This window comes from Macadamia integrifolia, unplaced genomic scaffold (assembly GCF_013358625.1).
Source record: "Macadamia integrifolia cultivar HAES 741 unplaced genomic scaffold, SCU_Mint_v3 scaffold_180A, whole genome shotgun sequence".
Taxonomy (NCBI): domain Eukaryota; kingdom Viridiplantae; phylum Streptophyta; class Magnoliopsida; order Proteales; family Proteaceae; genus Macadamia; species Macadamia integrifolia.
The window spans coordinates 85,940-92,454 of record NW_024870632.1 but is presented as its reverse complement, the minus strand read 5'-3'; positions in this window follow the sequence as shown (position 1 = coordinate 92,454).

Sequence of the window (6,515 nt, the reverse complement as noted above, 5' to 3'; positions counted from 1 at the left end):
ATCGGTAGACACAGAGAAGATAGGCGGGTCACACTGGTAGGTGTGGCACCTGCTGATCCTACCTGTCGGTAGACAGAGAGCGGACAGGCTGGTCGCACAGGTAGGTGTGACACCTGTCGGTCCTACCCGCAGGTATTCCTTAGGTTTTGCTGTTTTTCATCTTTTTTCCATTCCAACTCATGGAAACCCCATATGGTGCTTCCCACTTCATTCTCCACACATTCTAAGCCTCTTTTACCTGACTGTTCCATGGATCTAAGCCATCAACAAGATTTGGGTAAAGAAATCGTACATTGGCTTAAAAACCCCAAATCTTGGGATCCTCTTCCACAAACTCAAATGCCTCTACAAATACTCCCAAATCCTTGTTTCCCTTCTCAAATCCTTTAAGGAAATAACGCAAGGGTTCCATTACCTTCTAGATTCAACATACACAAAGAGGGTTTCATCATATCTTAAGTGTTTATGGGGTTTCTTACCTCAAAAGATAGATCTCAAGACACAAATGAAGATACCGATAGTGGAAAGGTGAACCGTGGCCACAGAACCCAATGGAGTGGCCTTCACCCTAGTCTTCTTCTTTTTCCCCCTCTTCCTCTTCTCTCCCTCCTCTATACTCCACTCACCAAACCTTGCTGAAAATCATAAATAAGGAAGAGTGATGTAGCCGACATCATTTGGCATACAAGACCTCATTACGACGAGGAGGTCAAAATACACATGTTCATCTAAGCTAGGCATGCTGGGGTCCACAATACCCCAATAGGTGGGTCACACACTGGTGGGTCTCGCACTTACCAGTGACACCCACCAGTTGGCCAAACAAGCCAACCTTACTGTATTTTGGAGGAAAACGATGTCTTAACATATATTTCACTCTCGCCACGTATTGTGGACTAAGTTCCTATCACTCAAATACGATCACGTACCTTTCCTATTCATACATGGCCTTGTGATATGTGCAAGGGCACGGCTTAGGCGTGCAAATTACCTTGGGTATTGGCTCAATCTTATCAGGACACTCCGCATTTGATGTCACCCTTACCGTCATATACCACAAGGCACCGGCATCAACCCGTTCTGGTTCAGACCTTGCAAGACCAAATCAACCAATCGATCAATAAATCGGGTTTAAAGAGCAGGACTCTACAGTTGTGGTTCTACTCACAAAGTTTCTTTCTAGAGACTTACCCTTATATTTTTTAGATGACGTTGGTGAGGACTATTATGGAGATGATATGAATGTTGAACCTATAGTTGATCAGCAAGAGGATGTTGCTTATGAATTTGAAGAAAACAATGATTTTTATTTTTAGATGATGTAGACTTTGAGTTAGACTTTGAAGACATACTTTAATTCAACATTACTTTAAGTTTGAGATTTGAATTAGATAGTTAAACTTTGAATTTTAATATTATATTAGTTTAGTTAACTCTTGCTTGCACTTATGTTTATGTGGATGCTACTCCGGTTCATTATTGACTAGAACTTATAGATCCTGTGGACCGTTGATGTCCAAAAAACCTAGGCCGAATTTTGGGCATCATAGGTAGAACCGTCGAAGTCATATCCACCCAGATCCACTCTCTAGATAGAGGAAGGGTGGGTCAATAGGATGGCCAAATAGATCTGAGGGCCTTCTTCCAAACTAAAGAGGAGAAGCGGCAGGAGAAGAAGAGGTGGTTGACATTTTCAATGCTATTCCAGCATATGCAGTAGGAGGGGGAGTGTACCTATGGATAAGTAAAGATTGGGTGGGCAGACAATTGGTGAGGGCATGCCAAACAGTAAAGCTATGGCCGGGGATGTGGCCTTTAAACCATGCGGTTTTGTGCCAAGGAGCAATCAAAGATTTGATACAAATGAATTCCTAATCTGAGGCCAAATTGAAGGAGCCCATAGAGGAAGGCTTCCAAAGAAACTTATCATCCCTACCACGATGGCTAGGAGGGATGGGAGGGAGGCCTAACCAAATGTCTGAGAGAGGGGGTAGAGCAAGGAGGGGATGAGCTAGATAGGGAGAGGATGGAAGAGACCCAAGAAGATATGTGGAGCCCAAAGGAATAGATGGATCTAGGGGAGATGAGATTGACAAGGATGCCGACTGGGTGCCAGGGGTCAAGCCAGAGGGAGGTGGAGGAGCTGTTGCTGATAGAGAAAGAGAGACCTCTGAGAGAAATATGCCTAGAGTTGAGAATGGATCTCCAAATAAAGGAAGCATCCAAGGAGGGGGCAACTAACCAAAGGGAATCATTTTTTAGGAGAGAGGAATAGATCCAAGAGACCCAGATACTCTGATGCTTGGAAGTGATTTTCCAAATGAGCTTGAGTTGTTGGCATCCTTAACGGATCTAAGACCAAGATCTCTTTCAGATTTGGGAGGGCAGACTTTGAACCAGCTGGTGGGATGCAAGAATTTGGAGGATTTTTCTCATTTCCAGAGGAAGGAGGAGAGGAGGGAATCAATAACCTTAGAGGTGGAGGCATGGATGGAGAAGATTCTAGACCAGAAAAGATACAGGGATTAGAGGACTAATTTGATAAGGACTAGACGGCCAGCATAAGAGAGAAGCTTGCCTTTCTAAAGCTGGAGCCTTTTCTGATCAATTCGAGGATGGGGGAGCAAGGGTAAGCATAGAGTTTGGAAGAGGTGAGAATAAGACCCAGGTATTTGACACCCGAGAGGAAGATGTTAGATTTTTGAGGAGATTGATGCAGAGGCTCGAAAGGGATTCAAAGAGACAGAGGGAAGACATAATGGAGGAGATGGAGCGAGGATCAGTTTTGGAGAATATCATAAGATCATCAACTAAAGCAAGGTAAGTGAGTATGAGGGCTTTGCATTTGGGAATGGGAGAAATAAGATGGAGGTCCGTGGAAGATTAGATGGAATTAGAGAGGCTTTCAAGGGAAAGAGAGAAGAGGAAAGGGAACAACCTTGCCTGATACCAACAACAGAAGAGAAGTAACTAGCAGCTGCCATTAATGAGGATGGAAAGTGAGGAGTGGAGATATAGGAGTGGATCCAATGGATGAAGGAGGGGGGAGGACATCTAAAGGAGGATATTAGAAACGAAGTCCCAGTGGATGGAATCGAAGGCTTTATGGATATTAAACTTGAAAAGGGCCGTGGGGAGTGAGATTTATGATCAAAGGCCCTAAAAATTTCATGACAAAGGATGATATTATTCTCAATGCTACAACCCGCAATGAAGGCTGATTGACTAGGATTGACTATAGAATCAATAACAACATGAATCCGATTAGCTAGGATTTTGGTTATGAATTTATAGAGGAGGTTACAGAGAGAGATAATTCTGAAGTCCCCCATCTAGTTAACACCATATTTCTTTAGGATGAGGCAAAGAAAGGTGTGATTGATGCCAGAAATTTGGGAGGGATTGAGGAAGAACCTTCTAATGGCAAAGATTAGGTCATCCTGAATGATATGCTAGCAGGAGGAAAAGAATATCATACTAAACCCATTATAGATCGGGGCTTTATTAGATTTATGAGAGAGGATGGCAGCCAGAGTCTCATCATCCAAAGGGATGGCCAGGAGGGAAGGGATAAGGTGAGTAGGAACGAATTAATTTAGGAGGTTAGGTGGGAGGTGGAAGGGGAAGGGGGATGGATGAAAGAAGTTATCAAAGTAGGAAGCGACATAAGATTTAATCTCAGAAGGGGAGGTTACATCAATTCTAGCAGAGGAGATGAGGCTGGAAATTGAATTGGAATTGTTTCGAGTTTTGAGAGATCGGTGGAAAAAAGCAGAGTTGGAGTCCCTAAGCTCAAGCCATTTGATTCTAGATTTCTGACGAAAGAAGATTTCTTCTTGAGCAAGAAGAGAGGAAAGCTCAAAGGTGATAACTTTTTCCTCCTCAGGAAGAGAGACATTGGAGATATCAAGCTGAATTCTGGCTTAGATGATGTCAAGCTTCCCTTGACAATCTTTGACTCTTTCAGAAATGTTTTTGTAAGTGGAAGAGTTCCAAGTTTTAAGGACAACTTTGAAATTTTTGAGGTTTTTCGAAAGGCAATAAGGGGGGAAGAGGAGACAGGAGTTAGGGATGCCTAGGAGTCTCTGGAAATGGGGAGAAATCATCATGTAGGGTCCACATGTCAAAGAACTTAAAGGGCTTAGGACCAAAGGAGATGTTGGGTTGGACAAAGAGAGAAATAGGGGAATGGTCAGAAATACCAGGGAGGTCAAAGCTAGCGTAGGAGGAGGGAAAAGAGTTGAGCCATGTCTCATTGACAAGGACCCTATCCAGCTTGCAAGCCACCTAATTAGGACTTGCACACTAGTTATGCCATGTAAATTTGGAACTAGACCATCGAAGGTCATTCATATTGATGTCATCAATGCACTCATTAAAGGGATTAACCAAGGAGAGATCAATGGGGGATCCTCCCAATTTCTCGTGGGCAGCATGAACCACATTAAAATCACCCCTATTCCTCAAGGTGCGGGGTTAGCTAAAGGGCCAAAGGCCCGAATATTAGCCCAAAGAGAAAGCCTATCAGGGGAGTGGTTGAGAGCATAGATGATGGATGAGAAATAGAGAGGGGAGCCATCTGACGAGAAGGAAAAGTGAATGGATTGGGAGGAGGCAATAAGGGAGACATGGAAGAGGAGGGGGTTCCAGAGAATCCAGATGCGCCGGTTGGGAGAATGGTTGTAGTTGGAGGATAAGGATAAAGAGGGAGCAATCGAGGCAGCAATACGGGAAGCATTAGGCTCCAGGACTTTGGTTTCTAGGAGGCAGCAAAGGATGGCTTTAGAGGACTTGAGGCAGCAGGGGATTGCAGCGTGCTTGGCATAGGAATTGAGACCTTTGAAATCCCAAATGGTCCAGGGTATCATTTAGAATGTGGGTGGGGATCATTGAGAACTCTGAGGATTTGGGAGCAGGTTTGGAGGAGTTAGAATAAACCTTTTACATAGTTAGAGCGGGGTTTACGATGGTATTCCTGAAGAGGGATAGGTGGAGGTTAGTCAAAGGCAACCAATCACTTTGGCAAGGGTGCAGGAGCTGTAATAGCCTCTAACTTGACTTGTATGCCTTTACCTGTGGACAGGTAAGAGTACAAGACATGGAAGGCCAATGGTAAGTTAGTTGGTAGTACCCGAAGAGGAGAATTGATCCCACTTGCTCCTGTTCAGCTTGTCAACATTGTTGGAGGAACCACCAAGAAGTGCGGGTAGATAGATAATTTTTAACCAATAAAGGGGTTAGGTATGAAAGGAGGAGTAACAAAACATAGGGGACTGAAAAATAGTTAAACCGACGGGTACCAACAATCCAGCCGATTTTTCCTGGCAAAATGATTTTTCCTGATTTTGCACTATGGAACGCACACCCCTACTGTGCAAATTACCATTTTTCCCTTATGTAAGGAATCCTAAATGAGGTATGGAATGCATAGTATAACATCAGTAACTTAATGGGAGAAATAATTATTACTTTAATCAATTCTAATATTATAAGTGATATATATATATAAGGGCCAACCAGTTTGGGATCCCATAAATACAGATCTTAGGGCAAATTTCTCACCCTCACCATGAGCTACTATAGTAAGAAGAAAAGAAAAGAAAAGAGAAGGAGAAGAAGAAAAGAGAAGGAAGAGGAAGAGGAAGATATGAACAACATAAGGAAGGAACTCACCTACCTTAGGCAACTTCTGGACCAAGCCTACATCCAGGTGAGTTCATCTACTGCTGAATTATGATTGGAAAGATGGTTTTGTACGAGTGGAATGATTAGGGTTAGGGTTTTGCCAACTGGGAACTGCCAGGGAAACCCTGTGCAGAGAATTGCTACCCACTGAGAAAAACCCCATCTTAGGGAAAGTTTCAGGGATCCAATTTATTGGAAATTAGTCCCTACAAACCCTAGAATTTAAGGTTTCTATAAATTTGGTGGTAATAGAGAAAATTTGGAATGGAAGTAGGATCAATTAAATAAAATCTGATCTCACATATTAGGGTCGAATTTTTATTACTGTAGGAATTGAGAAATTTAATAGATTTTAATTAAATTCATTGTAAAATTCTGTTACAAATTGAATTGGGCTGAATTTTTATGTAAGAGAATGCAAATGAATGTATTCAACTTAATCCAGTGGTTGAATTGAGAATACATGGCCCAATTCAGCTTCACAGCAGGCTAAGAAGCAGAGAGCAGTAGGGCAGAATCGAATTCTATAGAGTTAAGCGTAACCGGTGGGTCACGATTGGCTAGCCGGTTGTTACCCACGTAAACCACCGGTTAGGGTTCCATAAGCCAGAAAGGTTGTGCAATAGGTCAGCAAACCTTTGGATATATTTGGGGACTTAATATATGTGTGTGTGTCTATATATATATATAATTTGTGGAAAGAATTACTCATGGCCACAGGGTTCAATGATTGGAATTGCATATGGCCATGAAGACTGCAGGTATGGGTGGAATCCCTCTACCCATAGGAGAATCTGTTAGTAATTCCCTATACCTAATTCCACTACAGA